The sequence below is a fragment of the Bison bison genome, unplaced genomic scaffold (assembly GCF_000754665.1).
Source record: "Bison bison bison isolate TAMUID 2011002044 unplaced genomic scaffold, Bison_UMD1.0 scf7180017864343, whole genome shotgun sequence".
Lineage (NCBI taxonomy): Eukaryota > Metazoa > Chordata > Mammalia > Artiodactyla > Bovidae > Bison > Bison bison.
In genome coordinates this window covers 4,278,780-4,294,946 of record NW_011494915.1, presented here as the reverse complement: position 1 = coordinate 4,294,946, position 16,167 = coordinate 4,278,780, and the positions used below count along the sequence as shown (strand labels likewise).

Here is a 16,167-nt window from a genome sequence, read left to right as displayed (position 1 = left end):
GCTGCTGCTGCTAAGCCGCTTCAGTCGTGTCCGACTCTGTGCGATCCCAGAGATGGCAGCCCACCAGGCTCCCCTGTCCCTGGGATTCTCCAGGCAAGAACATTGGAGTGGGTTGCCACTTCCTTCTCCAATGCATGAAAGTGAAAAGTGAGAGTGAAGTCGCTTAGTCGTGCCCGACTCTTAGCAACCCCATGGACTACAGCCTACCAGGCTCTTCTGTCCATGGGATTTTCCAGGCAAGAGTACTGGAGTGGGGTGCCATTGCCTTCTCTGGGAACTTGTTAGAGATGCGTATGTTCAGGCCCTGCCCCAGCCTCCTGAATCAGAAACTCTGGGGAAGGCCCAGCTTTGTGTGTTTCAATGACCAAGAGGATTCTTATACAAGCTCCAGTTGTAGAACCAGTGAACTAGGGGAAAGGCTAAGGACAGAGCCTTGACCTGAGTGTGGAGGGCAGCCTGTGGCTGCCCTGGGCCCAAAGGCCTCACGTGTGGACAGCATGAGGGAGATGGGCCTCTTCCTGTTTAGGAGGAAGTCCAAGTTCTGAAATAGTATGCAGCCCTCAACGGAGGTGGCTGTGATCACTCTTAGAGAGGTCCAACTTGATTTTTGTCCCTGGCTTCCCACTGGTCTCTGCTGGGTGCTAAAATGTGGCTCTCCCAGCGTCACGAAAGAGAGCAATCTTTGATCTGGAGGAGCTCAGTCCAGCTGCAGCCACACCACCCTGGCAATTTCTTAATAAGGCTGACATTTACCTCTGTCTCCTCTGATCAGGCCATTGCTTTATCAAGCTGTGCTTTCCTGGCTCTGGGTGTAATCTGCATGTTGTGTGTCCATAATACTATGTAATTGGCTCTAATGCAGCAGTATTAACTGCAAGCATGTACTACATAATTTCAGGATCAGGCATCCACAGTAAGTACCAAGCTTTCTAGGGTGCTCCTGGAAACCCTCCTCTTCCCCTCTGCACAGGTGATCCAGAATCCTAGAGTCAGACAGATCCTCTTGGTAGCTTTGTCCATTCATCTCCTGTCTCGGGGCAGGTTGACTTCTTATGTCTAGATAAATAAGGTGGCTCCCTCATTAAGGAAGGGCTTCTCTGGTGGCTCAGCAGTAAAGAACCCACCCCTGCAATGCAGGAGCTTCAGGAGACTCAGGTTCGATCCCTTGGTTTGGAAGATCCCCTGAAGGAGGGCATGGCAACCAAGTCCAGTATTCTTGTTGGAGAATCTACGGACAGAGGAACCTGGTGGGCTACAGTCCACAGGGTCGTGAAGAGTCAGACGACTGAAGCGACTTGGTACCTATGCACGTACTCCTTAAGGATCCCTAGGAAGAATTTTGGTGGGTCAGCAGCAGCCATAGCTATGGTCACAGGACATCTTTTTTAAGTGACCCTTGAGATTCCTTGACTTGTACTTACCAATGTGGGAGCCCAGCAGCCAGCACTCTAAGCCCGGAAGATGTAACTACTTCTTACAGGGCCTACATTGAACTCACAGGGACAGGCACAACCAAGGTAGGCAGAATCATTTCCTAAAGAGCAGCTGAGTGCAAACACATAGAGGATCTAAAGCAGCCTCAGTTTCATCCCTCTCTCCTTGCCTGAGCCAGAAAGAGGAAAGATGTGAGCCCCCTAGAGCCTCCTTTTGTGGCCCACGTGCTACTGGAACCCCTCTGTGCTCTTCATGCCCCACGCCAGCTGTTCAGATATTTCTGCACAGGGTATGGCCACAATGTTTGCACCCACTGGGGGGCGCACACTGGGCCTACAGAGGTTGACAGAGGCATTCCCAAGCCTCTCCCCCCAGCCTAGGGTCCCTCTCCAACTACACTGACTCAATCACTTTGTTTGTTTCTTTGTTTTCAGTTTGTTTTTTGGCTGTGTCACATGGCAGGTGTGATCTTCGTTCCATGACTAGGAATTGAACCCAAGTCCCCTGGATTGGAAGCACAGAGTCTTCATCACTGGGCCACCAGGAAAGTCCCAGGCTCAGTCATTTTTGAATGAAGCTCCTTAACTGTTTTCCTCCTATCAAGTCTGAACTTGCCTTTCTCCACCAGCTACCCACTGCTCTGATTTGGCTAGAGGCTCTGGGAAATTCCAGAAATCAAGAAGAATATTATAACACATCATTTGAAAAATCTAAATTGATGTTACAGATTCCCCCATGAACATTCTGCTTTCCTCCAATGAGCTGGACTAGTAAAGGATATTGCTTTGAGGTGAGCTTCCAAAGATCTTTCAATAAAGATGTCCACAATAACAGCAATACTGATGTTACTGATCATGTTTTTGCTCTGTGCACACATTATCTCATTTAATTCTCCCAACAGTCTGAGATCCTCTTGCCATTTCCATTTTGGATCCTAAAAAGATCAATGAACTCTACCTGATCATGTTAAGTATGGAGTTGTAGAGCCAATATTCAAATCCAGGAAAGCGTCACACCAGACCAGACTGTATTTTTCATCATTACACAAAACTGCCTCTTACAGGATTGTCTTCGACAGACATCAGCCATCCAATTTCCCCTGCTGTCCCGAGGAGGAGATGAATCATACGTGTTAGTGGTAAACTCAGTCCTTCCTGGCTTCAATGTGGCAGGGACTCTGGTGTTTGACTTGCTATCAAGGCTGCTCATAGCAACAGCATCACCTAACTCTCCTCTGGTCCAAGGAAAACAGTAGTAGGGGCTTCAGAGTGTGTCTGCACGCATGCTAAGTCGCTTCAGTCGTGTCCGACTCTTTGCGATCTTATGGACCATACCTTGCCAGGCTCCTCTGTCCATGGGATTCTTTAGGCAAGAATACTGGAGTGGGTTGCCATTTTCCTCTCCAGGGGATCTTCCCAACCCAGGGATCAAACCTGCGTCTCCTGCATTGGCAGGCATGTTCTTTACCACCAGCACGACTTGGGAAGCCCAGAGGCTACAGAGAAGAGAGGAGAATCATGGCTCAACAGCTTCCAAGGCTCAGGCTTGGCTGACAAGTCTAAGTGTTGCTAAAAGTCACCCTGACTGTTGGATTGGCTAACAGATTTTTCAGAGCACCCTGAAGAACCAAGAGACCAGTCCTGCTCCTTGAGCAAAGCTCATCCTTGGTCTGCTAGGAGCAGACAAGGAGTCTCTGAGGGCAGATGGGGCAGGAGGAATGAGAGATGGAGGGAGAGAGAAGAGGGATGAGGGTAAGAAGCTATCTTGCTTATGGTACCTTCTCTCCTGGACTATCCTGGGTGCTGCCTATTAGTGACTTCCTTCGTCTCCCTGCGGACCGTTTAAATTAAAGCTCATAACCATTGTGTGGGCATATAATGAAAACAACTGATGCTGCACTGATTAGTCCATTACTCTCAACTGTTAGAAAACATAATGACCTCACAAGGGGCCTTATTCACTGACGTATAGCAGTCGGGCTCTCATTTGACACCTCAAATTAGCAGCCAAAGCAATAACAGCTGGGGTTTTTGTCTCAATATTTGTACCCGACTCTAAAGTGATTTGGCACCGGGCGAGCGTTATTTTTAAACACAGAGCTCTCACAGCCAAGTAACATTTTAAATGGTCTCCAGGTGTCATGTAAAACCTACAAAAATAAATAAAAACAATCAGCTTCCAATTAGGGCTTTTGATGATAGGGGTTCCTTAACAAAAGGGCTTGTCTTTGGTTCTGGCTTCATTATATATTCATGTTATGACAGCAGAAACTCATCTCCTTCTACCCAGCAGAGCCTCGGTGTTAAAAGGAAGAAAAAGATGCCAGTAAAATAAATAGAAAAAGTGGAAGAGCAAAAGAGAAAGATGAGTCTTTGAATCCCACCACTGCTCAATCAGATGCTGGTGGTATAAGTAATCGGGATGCTCCGGTGTTTTTGGTTCCTGAATTCTGAAGAACTCCTTACTCATTTATTGAGATCACCATGGATCCCGCCTCGTGGTGATGCAGAATGATTCAACTGCCGCCCGATGACCTAGCGAATTGTAAAATGTGCCTTAAACGACCCTGGGAATGAGATGGCCCTAGTCCCCTAATTCTGTTTCATCATCTATAAACTGGGAACCGGGACCATTAATCTTGTCTACTACATTATTTAGAAACGCCACAGTTTCCGGTGTGCAAGATATCTGTGGGGGTGAAGAAATGACCTCCAACTTACATAACTGGACAGGTGAGTTTGTAGCTGAGAAGGAGAGAAGCAGACAATTCCACCTCAGCTGCATTTGAGCAGGGACAGGAAGAAGGGGCAAAGCCTTCAATACCTATGAATGTGTACAGTAAGAGACATGTACACTCAGAGAAAGCAGAGGGCGCATCTGGTTTACCCCTCCTGCCTGCTCCCCACCCCCACCCACGGCGCTGTGTAGGCAGGACCTAGCTCTGTGTTTGGTACCAAAAAGGACTCAAGTATTTACTGAAGGAATGGATGAGTTTCCAAATGCGAAGGATCATGCTTTTGGCATCTTTTGGTAAAAAAATAAATCTCCACTCTAAACAGCCTTCTGGGCTGACCCCAGAGTACAAAGTCAGCTGCCTACAGGAGCAAGGCTTGACATCGGAGGAAGGGGACTGTACGGGACCATGCTAAACGCAACTTTTCTACCCAGGGCCATCACTTCTCATCTCCAAGGACTGCTGCCATGCTGGGAAGTGGGTGCAGCACTGCCAGTAAGCCAGACATCTAGAATTTTTATATGAAATCTCCTTATTCCTTGGTCCATATTGATGACCAACTCTCCTTAAGGAACAAAAGTCACAAATGAAACATACCTGGGGGCTGGTGCAGGGGCCAGTTTTCAGTCTCTGAACCAAACAGATTACTTCAACAATTTGAATCAAACATATATTTAACACCCAAAGATCACATATAGGCTATATAAATCAATCAATCTGTCAATGTATTTTTAACGGCATCATGGTACTGTGTGATTAAAGCCTTCTTCCTATACTGCATTTCCGGTAGGGCAGTCACTAGCTAAGACACACTCCAGGAACCTACTATTTTGAAACCAACTATCTTTAAATGGTTGAAACTTATTCAGTGCTCCCTCCTCCACCCACCGCTATCCTCACTGAGGATAATTTACACTGTGAGCTATTTGGGCTCAAAGATGGGTAGGGGTCACTGATGCTGACTCACAGGGCCCCGGGCATGTCCGCTAGCTGGGATCATAATGCAGAATTTGATGTCTCCCTAGGCTGCCCACTGACCAGGGTGGTCATCTCCCAAGCACTGGCTGTAGGACTGGAAGACCCTAGAAAGGGAGGGTGTGGTCCCCATGTTGAAGGTAAAATGTTCCCTCTGGCAAAATGCTGGAGATTAAGGGATGATGGGATGGACAGGACATACTGGCTGGCTCCACTAATTTTTGTTTCCTGCCTGCTAAAATAGAGAAAGCGCTTCTTGGATAGATGGCAACACACTGCATGAGATAAGAGTCAACAGACCCCATTTTCTGGCCTGGTTCTGTGAAACTTTCTCATGGCTGTGGGCAAGCTGCTTAACCATTCTGGGGTGTTTCCCCCACCCCACCCCCCCACCCCCTCTTCAAATGAAGTGGTAGGACCAGCTGACCTCCAAGGTCTTTGCAGCCTACAGTTCCACTCTCCAATTTACTTCGGCTGATTCTGGGTCTACAATGGTATTTCTGGAATGGGAATAGATTTCTAGAAGGCAGTGGGAAGGACTGTGGATATCCAGAACTGTCCAGATCTGCCTAAAGACAGGACATCTGGCCAAACTCTGAAAGTCATAACCAGCCCCCACTGTGCAGCATTTGAAAACATATAGTTGCACGGGTCGGGGCAGAGGTGTCGGTTCCTTTTCTTTGTCTCTCTATGCAGATACCAGGCTCAACTTTTGCAGGGTTAATGGGCTTGCCTGTCACATCTCCACTTATGTATGGAGCAGGGATGAGTCTGGAGTGATTTTCCTATCCAGTTGACTTTGCGGAAGTCACTTGAAGAGTGGAGAGAAGAGAATAATTGGGATCCAGGAACTAATTCACGCAGAGAGGGTTTTGCTTTGGTGGGAGTCAGTTTTCATAACCATACTCCTGGGTTTCAGTGAAAATGGGTCTTTTAGGGGTATAAGATCCAGATGTTTAAATTAAGAACCAGCAAGGGCAGAGTTGGGGGGGGGTGGGGGAAGAGGGAAGTGGTAGATATTTCAAAGTATCTAGCTTCAGAAACGGAGAAGGCAACGGCACCCAACTCCAGTACTCTTGCCTGGAAAATCCCATGGATGGAGGAGCCTGGTGGGCTGCCGTCTATGGGGTCGCACAGAGTCGGACACGACTGAAGCGACTTAGCAGCAGCAGCAGCTTCAGAAAATACACCCTTTAACCATTCTGCTTATTAATGGATGTGAAATGGCTCCAGGGGTTTGAGTCAGGCAGGCAGGAAAACATGCATGGTGGGAGCTATGCAGATCTGCAGAGGGCATGCCCTGTCCAAATGCAGTCCTTGCCACTCAGCTTCCAGCCTGCACTCTTCGATAAGGTAGCCACAAGCTAAATCTGGCAATTTAAATTGAAATCAAGGAAAATCAAGTGAAGCTAAACACTTAGCTTCTCGGTTGCACTAGCCACATTGCAAATGCTCAAGAGTCACATGTGGCTAGTGGCTACCTACTGGACAGCTCAGATATGGAGCAATTCTTTCATCACAGAGGGTCCTTTAGGGGACAATGCTGCTTCAGACCATCACAGCCACATGTCCACCCAGGGTGGATGCAGCTTCTAAATATTCAAGGGAAACTGAAATTATTTCAATAAAATTACCCAAGATTTAAGTGTTGGGAACTAATTCCATTTTTCTTTAAACATTGGAAAGACCAAAAAAAGAAAAAACAAGAAGAAAGCTCACATTAGCAGGTCTGATTCAACCAATGAATAAAATAGAGCTGATAGGTGGGATCCTTAAAAGACAATGGGTGCTCCAGAGCTTTTCTACAGTGAATCCAAATCTGGTCTTAGAGAAACAGGACCATTATTCCCTCCATCCCCGCTCCTCACCATCCCTTACTCGTAAGTGCCTTCAAAAATAGGAAACGAAAGCTCAGGACAAGGTAAAAACTGAGAGAGAGCTCTGGTTCTCCACTACTCTGTATCCTTGTCTTCTCCATGCCCTCCTCCCCTCCACAAACTGACAGGAGGGATCAATTTCCTGCTTGGCTCTTAGAACCCAGTTCTGTAGAGTAACGGACCGTCAGCCATAGGGAAGCCAAGCCATCCAATATTTTTCACACCCTGGGTGGAAGTGGTAGCATCAGTCATAGGCAAGTTCAACTCTACAAGGGGACTCAAAAGCTGATAAGCAGAAAGATACTAAAGATGCTCAAACACTGGCTACCAAAGCCACTGTTGGCAGCTGGGACATGGAGGAAGCTCAGAGTCTGAGCATCCACACGGGAGCACCTTTTCAAGACAGAGGCAAAGCTCTGTTTGGGGAGAGAACTGACTCCTAAGTGTATCTGGCAGCTCTGAGGCATTCCCCCACCAGCCACTTGCTACTGAGAGAAAAGCCTCTGGAATCTTTTTTCAAAAATGCAAAGGTATTTTCCCATTTTGTTTTAGATGGGACAAAGCAAACCAAAAGGCTGCTCCCAAACTTGGTTTGTCAAACCAGAATTTTAGCTCCAAGACCTGGTGGCTGCATTACACAGGGACATAGAGACTGTCCTCACTCCCCAAGGACAGAGAGACTTCTGTTACCGGATTCCACCGAAGCGCTGCTCACAGAAGATGCTGACATTGGGGGTCCTGCTGACTCAGAACCTCCGTGGGTAAAGAATGGCTCAATGATCTTCACTATAGACTCTTAACTCAGGAACGAACACCACGACACTTTAAATTCAGACACTAGACTAGCCTTTAGTGAACAGGAAAATGAAGTAAAGTGGAAACCACAAGAACTCCTCAGATTCTGGTTACTTTTAAAGTGCTGTTTATTTAAATGGAAAATATTGTCTCTACATTTCAAAGAAAGGGTCACTGTTTCCTTAGTCTTATGTTCTCAAAACCAAGCTTGTCATTTTAAGAGCTTGACTATGATCCAGGTCCCAGGCTGGGTGAAGTGCAATTATGGGAAACCCAGTTCCCTTCCTAATACCCTGGGGGTTGAATAGAAGTTACCAATGTTTTCATCAGGGTACAATTTTAATCCTGATTGCCTCCACAAATCACAATTTGCAGCACAATACCAAAAAATCATATTCCGGAGATTTTTAAGACTTTCATTAAGTGATGACAGTTCTATATTCAAAGCTATGTCATGACTAAACACCTTGATTCCTAAGGCTGTTGAAACAAGTGTTTGCATCTCCCAGAGAAACCCAGGTGAAATAGTTTGCAAATAAAAGAAAATGAATCTTGTCTCTGTTAGCACCAATTTTCACTGTGGCTCTAATTTTGTTCATTAGTAAAAAGAAAAAAAAAGGGGGGCCGGGAACCCCACTTAGCTAAAGGACTAGAAAACCGAAGGTAATGAAGAAATGTGTGCTGTTTCAGAAAAAAATACTATTGAACACACTGTTCAACATCGAAAATAATTCTGGGACAACCACAGTCTTAGTTCCGTTCAGGACACAGGTAAAACAGAGACTAGAGACTGGGGTGGGGTAAGCTTCAAATTCAGTTAATTACAACTGGCCCTCTGCATCCATGGGTGATGCATTTTGGGTTTAACCAACAGTGTACTGATCCAACGGGATCTGGGATCCACAGGATAAGGCACCAGGGAATACAGACAGCCGACTGTAATTTCAACTCAATTTGATTCCATGAACTTTAACTGACCACCAGGCTTGTGCAAGGCAGTGAACAGTATAGGAATATTCTCCAACTATGATTTTTATGAGTGTCCTGATGGGGTATCTGTTAAACAGACACCTGAGGTTATCTCTAATCCCTAGCCTAAGGATTGGTATTAATGCTTCTCTTTTGAAAGGAAATGAACCCCAAACCACTCAACTTGGTGGAGCTGATTTGGCAACCAGTTGGGTGGGAGGACTGAAATGCCCCCCAACCCCACCCCAGAAGAGCAGCCTTTTCCTCCCGCCTCCTTGTCTGGGCAGTCTCATGTAATGGGATGTGGTGCTGAATAAAGTGATGTCATAGGTTCGGATCTGAGCACCCTAGGAGTCAACTTCTCAAAACGAAAGTCTGCAGTTCCTGAATTATTCTGGGCTACAGAGAATAACCTCACTAATACACATAACTGCTTCTTTGTATGTGTGCTCTGGGATGTATTTTTTAACTCTAATTTCTTGTGTGTAGCAGAACAATTAAGTGCAGGGGGTTTGATACTGGAAGAATAATTCCCTTCTTGTACTTGTTCACATCACCCTGGGACAAGATGTTCAACTTCTCTAAGCCTCAGTTTCCTCACTGGTAAAATGAGGAGATTACCAAGATCTACCTTGGAAGGCTGTAGAGAGGGGTTATGTAAGATGCTGCATTATAATGTTTTATCACAGTGCCTGGAAGGTAGCAGGTGTTAGAATGGAGACTATCATGGTAATTATAGCAGCTATAATGCCTAATAATTCCTATGCTATCCTTTCATTATACAATGCATCAGCATATTATTATTATTCGTTCATCAGAGCATCTGTCCACACCCAGAGGAAGCTCTTTGGAAGTGGAGGACACACCACCACTTGCATTAAGTTATGGGTTTTCAGAATTGGACCAACCATGTCCAGAGATGTCCCAATACCCAGTGCCCAGCACCCCTCGGCCAGGACCACCACCCTCTGCTAGGAGAGTGAGCACATCCTGATCTGAGTATCAGGACTACTCAGATTTCTTTTACTGTCTTCTTCTTATATCAAAAAAAGGACTTTCTTTCTGTATCTACAAGTAGGGCTCAGGGTCAGGCAACGTCATATTTGCCCAGAGGTGGCCGAATTAGGACTGCACTAAAAGTCTAGTTAATTCCCATCATTGCGTTAACTCTTTTCTTTAAAGGGAGCTCATTACCCAGGCTAAAAGACTCTCTTTTCTCTAACGGGAGCTCATTACCTGGGCTGACGCTGGGCTCTAGGGAGCAAGGAATAGAGTGGGAGGCTTTCCTCTCTTGCCTCTCATGCTGTGTGCGCATGTGCACGCTAGGTCGCTTCAGTCGTGTCCAGCTCTTTGCGACCCTACGGACTGTCGTCCACCAGGCTCTTCTGTCCATGGGATTCTCCAGGCAAGAACACTGGAGTGGACTGCCACGTGTTCCTCTGGGGATATTCCCGACCCCGGGACTGAACTCATATCTCTTATGACTCCTGCATCGGCAGGCAGGTACTTTACCACTAGTGCCACCTGAGAAGCCTGTATAAACCCAATTACAACTGCTTTACAATCAAAGGGGATCTGGAAGCAAGTTCAACTCCTGAGAAGAACTTCCCGGCAGATGAGGCATGAGGCATCCCAGCTGGCTTCCGAGGCGCCCTTGTTCAGTCTGGGAGTCCTGGACTCCCCATCACTTACTCTGTCTGTGCTTGTCTGATCAGCAATTCTGATAAGCTCTCACCTTTAGTTTGATCCACCAAAGCACCTGGTCATTTAAAGCTTTACTGTCCTTGGCATCTGGCACAATGCTGGCACATATCCTTGCTTTTTGGATGGATTAAAGCAGGGGCTGTCTGGGCTGGTAGGTAACTGAAATGGGGGGAGGTCAACAGGAAAGTGGAGGCTATACACACCCCATCTAAGGAGGGTATGTGCTTTTCAGTCTCAACTGATTGTCACAATGCAGATGTCCAGGCCAGAGTTGCCAATGCTTCTGCTTCACCGAAGTCCAAAGCTGGAATTCTGGACGTTTACAAAAAATTGCATCAATTTTCAATATGAAATGCTAATTTAAAATGGTAAAAACACTCTTAGGATGAAAAAGAAAACCTCGTTTGTGACCAAAATGTAGTCTGTCATCTAGTTTGCAACCTTTGGTTTCAAGAGAGTTGATTAGCAGATTGTGGGAGGGAAAACTTCAGTCCATGATAGAATCAAAGAATGATTCTGCTTTCAGCTCTGCTAAATGGGGCTTCCCTGGTGGCTCAAACGGTAAAGAATCTGCCTGCAATGCAGGAGACCCAGGTTCGATCCCTGGGTTAGGAAGATTCCCCTGGAGAAGGAAATGGCAACCCACTCGAGTATTCTTGCCTGGAGACTTCCATGGACAGAGGAGACTATAGTCCATGTGGTCACAAAGAGTCAGATACGACTGAGCGACTAACACTTTTACTTTTCACTTCAATCTGCTACATAATATAAAACATTTAATGATAGGGTTTGAAAAGACAACTGTGCCTAGGATCCCCAGACTTACCAGAGGAGTTCTTCTGTATAGCTGAATTGCTTGGGGGTGCCTACTGTGAGCAAAGAACATGGAATCAGGGGTCCGGAGACCCAGGTTCTAATCCTTTGCTACTGCCAAGTTGCTGTTGCCCTGGACAAGCCAAGGTAAGGGCTAGGACTAGGGGGAGGGAAGTGGGGCGCCCAAGGTAAAAATGTTAGAAGGCATGGGCCTCACTCTAGTCCTGATCCTGCTCTCAGCCTCCCCGTGCCTTATCTCAACAGTAAGAGGTCATCCTGGAGACACCGAAGGTCTTTGCAGAGCCAGCCTATGATGATATCACTGAACTTCCAAAATTGGTAAGTGACAGAAAGGCGAACGAGGCTTTCAAGACAGCACAAACTGGTTATCGAAAGACCTGTCAGATCGATGTGAGATTTGGCCAGTACAAGTGCTTTATCAAGGGCAGACCACTCACTGAAAGTGTCTTGGGGATGCGTTCCTAGCATTTTGGCAGCGTATCTACCAAACTTCTGATCTGCTACGTTTGTCTTCTGGCTAGGAGACAATGTCTGAGAATCTTTTCTCCCATAGTACTATTGAAAAAAATTTAAATATTTGATTAGCTAGGTTGTTTTTTGTTTCATTTTCCCCTACTCATTTTTTTTTCCATTCAATATTTTTTCTGATTTTTTTTTTATATAAGATGGCATGTAGGGCAGAGAGGAGCCTGGTAAAACTGGTGACATGCCTGGCTGTCCTCAGCCTAGCTGGCGGGGGTCTAGACACCCAGGCTCAGAGTCCCTCCAGAAATGATTCCTGGCCAGCCAGGGAAACGCGGTCTTGGCATATTCGACTGTGGTTTACAGACGCCTTACCCAGAGAAAACTGAAAACCGAGGACGTGAACCGCCAAGTGTACAAACCCGCAGAAATTAGCGGTCTATGATTTGGGTAACAGAAGGGCGTCTAAAGGCGAGGTAACAGAAAGTGAGGTCCCTCAACTAAGAAACGGAGCAGCAGCGAGGGCCAAAATCGATCGGTGACGCCCAGCAGTGAGGAGAAGTTGTCTCTGGGACTCAAATGTAAGTCAGTGAAAGAGCAGGATGGTTTTTTTCCCCTGTGAAGTTGAGTTACCTTCAGCTTTATGGGGACCCATCCCTGGGTAAAGGGAATGACGATCTCAGAAGCTGTGGGAGGCTCCGGAGTTCTCCTCAGCAGGACCCTGAGGCCCTGGGAGCTCCCCGAGACCAGCTCTCGGGGCCAGTTCAGACCACCGAGGCACACGCTGGCCCTGCCTCAGCGGGCCAACACCCGAGAGCCATAGTAACACATATTCTGCTGCTTGCTAGTTAGGCAGTTACTTGGCTGCTCTGAAATAGGTATCCTCTGTGAAAAAGAAGGCAACAGTAAGTTTGATGGAGGGGTGGTGAGAATGCAGAGAGATAACGGATATAAAGCACCACCTTCAGTGTCGGTCCCAGGTGGCTTAGCAGTAAAGAACCCGCCTGCCAGTGCAGGAGACGGGGGTTCGATCTCTGGGTCAGGAAGATCCCCTGGAGAAGGAAATGGTGACCCACCCTGGTATTCGTGCCTGGAGAATCCCATGGACAGAGGAGCCTGGCGGGCTACAGTCCATGGGTCGCACAGAGTCGGACACGACTGAGCGACTCAACCACAACCACCAGTAACCACACACTGAACGCCAGCTATCATCACTCGCCTTAGGGTGCCTTCTCCCTCCCCTTCCTGGCTGCCTGAGAAGGAGAGGCCGGGGGCTCTCTTCCTTTGTGTACCATACTCTGCGCTGGACATCCCCCATTGGGCATGAGTCAAAAATGAGGCTGAGGTGGACAGATTTCAGTCTTTCCAAAAGCTTGTACAGTTCCTTACTCCTCACTGCTAGGGGTTCCTGCCTAGACTCACCCTTTATGTTCAGTGCAACCAACCTCAGCCTGGATGGAAAGAAGTTTTATGGCATTTCCATCCACAGAAAGGATGGAATAATAGGGTGATCCTGTGTGAAATATTTTCAATACTAGTTTTTGTCCCTAAACTTGAGTTAATTTTAAGAGAGATTTCTTTGAGGTAATGGGGACTCTTTCCTTATTTTATACTTTATTCTGCCTCACGTTGGAGAGAAAACATACACGAAATACTATATCTCGTCTTCTTTTATTTCCCCACACCACGTGGCATGTGGAAACTTCTTTTCCCAACCAGGGATTGAAACCATGGCCCATGCAGTGGAAGTGCAGAGTCTTAACCACTAGACTGCCAGGGAAGTCGCTATATTTTGTCTTCTTGATTTGCAGGCTTTAAAAGCTTTAGATACTTAGAGATGGCCTTTGTGGGGAGGGTGTGTTTTGCATTTCCCTCCCCGTCCCCCGATGTCTCGGTCTCTCTCTGAAGGATTTATTAAGTTAATATATGATGCCCTCACTTAGCTCCTATTTATTATTAATACTTTATTGTCAAGTTTCTTTATAGTGCCTAAGTTGTGATTACAGAGAAATATTATAAAATGTCAATGTGAAGATGAGATTTGGAAGGTCTGGGGGTGGGGCAGGGAGGGTCTTTAAATGGAGATGTCAGCTCCAGCCAATTTCTGTATGCTCACCATGAAGATGGATGGTTGCAAAGCTATGTGCCTCTGCTGGAAATTAAAAACCCATGGAATACCTGATTATGATTAATTTTAAGTACTTAGCCATGTGAAGCCAAATGACAGTGTCTTTAAAACAAAGCTATTGATCTAGCTTTGTTTAGAATTGAGAAGATAAACTAATCAGATCCTTTGAGCTCTTTACAATGATGGGGAGAGAGAACTTTTTTTTTTTCATAGTGAGTTTTTAAGCTTCAAGTTGTGGTGTATCTGGATAAAAAATACATATACATCATGAATATTATATATATATATACACACACATATATATATATACATATATATATATAAAATCAGAGTAGACAGGACAGTTCAATTCTGTCCTGGACAGGGGTTTGATGGAGATGAGGGCATGGTGGGAAGAAAGTTAGGGAAGTGGAGGGGACCCCAGGTGACTCAGATGGTAAAGGATCTACCTGCAATTCAGGAGACCTGGGTTTGACCCCTGGGTTGGGAAGATCTCCTGGAGAAGGGAACGGCTACCCACTCCAGTATTCTTGCCTGGAGAATTCCATGGACAGAGAAGCCTGGTGGGCTACAGTCCACGGGGTCGCAAAGAATCAGACACAACTGAGTGACTACTAGAAATCCTATGTAGTATAGAGGGCATCTCTTAAAGTTAAGGAAACAGAGAGGTAGAATAACTTGGCCAAAGGGACACCACACCCAGGACTCCACACCCAGGGGTGTCTGACTAAAGCTTCTCACTCCCCCCAGACAGCATTCCTGGTGAGGCAAGACGACACCCCGCCAAGCCAAGAGCACTGACATGTGGACTGTCAGGTCATCACAGCTGTTTTGTGGCAGCTAGCCACTTCCATTTCTTGGTCCCTTCCCAGGGAATTTTCTCCTCCTTCTCAAGAAGGTGATATGCTCCCAGCAGCCCTTTCTACAGAAGCTTTTTTTTGCAGTCAGGGAAAATCGCGCCTACCCTTCTCAGCTCCAGCCTCTTGATAAGAGGAGTCCTGGGTTACTAAATTTGGGCTGGCATCCTTTCCCAAGAAGACATGCATTTGGTGCTGGTTCCGGGGTCAGAGTTTGGGTGAGGAGAGACCATCCATCTTAGGAATGACAACCTGACCGACCTCCTGGCTGTGGGTCCTGCCTTTTCTGTACGGGGGATTCTCGGCTTTCATCCGATCTCCAGCAGCTTGCAGCATCAGCATCCCCTTGATTTCCCATGATTCCTCTTGGAATCACCTTCCTTTCACACAGTGTGGAGAGGGTGTCTCCAACCCACTGTTGCTGCCTGTGGGGCCAGGTAAAAAGGAAGGTGGGCCTCCCCTTGTGGACAAAGGGACATTTTAATGTACTCATTCATTCATTTGTTTGACATTTATTCATTCTTCTGGAAGTCAGAGATATGTAACCTGGTGACCATGTGATTTTTTTTTTTTTTTTTAATTTTCAGGGGAGTGTACCTTGCCCTTATCATTCTGGCTAGAACTGTACCATCAAAATTATTTTTAGAAGCAAGCAATTACAGAAATTGGAAAGGGGAAGTCCCTCTAAGATACGGCAACCACCCCCTTCATTTTCCAAGTGAGAGAACGGAGGCTGCAAACACAGACGGCACTTGCCCAAGGTCACACGGCTAATTGAGGGGCCGCGCTGGGGCTGAATCACACGTCTCCCAGCGCAAGTTCTGCTAGGCTTGGTCACCTTCCTCTTCAGGTTTCCCCAAGTCAGAGACAGCTGGAGGTGTAGTTTGGGGCGGGGGAGAACAATCAGAAGGTTTTCTTACACAATCCAATTTTAGTCTGAATGACCCGGGGATGACTCCTAGCTGACTCTCCCCCTGGAAATCAGGTTTCCTTAGCTAGACCCATTTGAAAATCCAGAACACATGAAGACAGCTACACGTTTTTCCTAGACAGGGTATACAAGGTGGTCTTCCGGGGAGGGGTTCATCTCCTCTCATCTTCTCCTTCACCTCCCAGCCCCTGTCACTTTAAGGTTACTGCTTAAAGTTTGGATTTCAACCTGAGATGGGATCCCAGGAGCCACGGCCATGACTGGACTTTACTAGCTGTCTGGCACTCCGCCTGGTTCTCTGCCAAGGTCCCTTTCTGATTCTGGGTGATTCCAGCCTCGACCCCGCAGCGCTAGCTCTTCCTCATCTCCCAGACCTGTAACCTGCTCTCTAAGCCCACACTCAGATGCTCCCTGAATGCTCCGGCAGGCACTGGGGGTCTACTCTAGCCCATCTGTTTCATCCAGCA

General features: G+C 46.7%; 1 protein-coding gene across 1 annotated transcript in view; it reads right to left on the bottom strand.

Annotated features, from left to right (window-relative positions):
- Positions 1-16,167, bottom strand: part of SLIT3 (slit homolog 3 (Drosophila)) — a 928,626-nt gene that overhangs the window by 179,755 nt on the left and 732,704 nt on the right. The window lies entirely within an intron of this gene.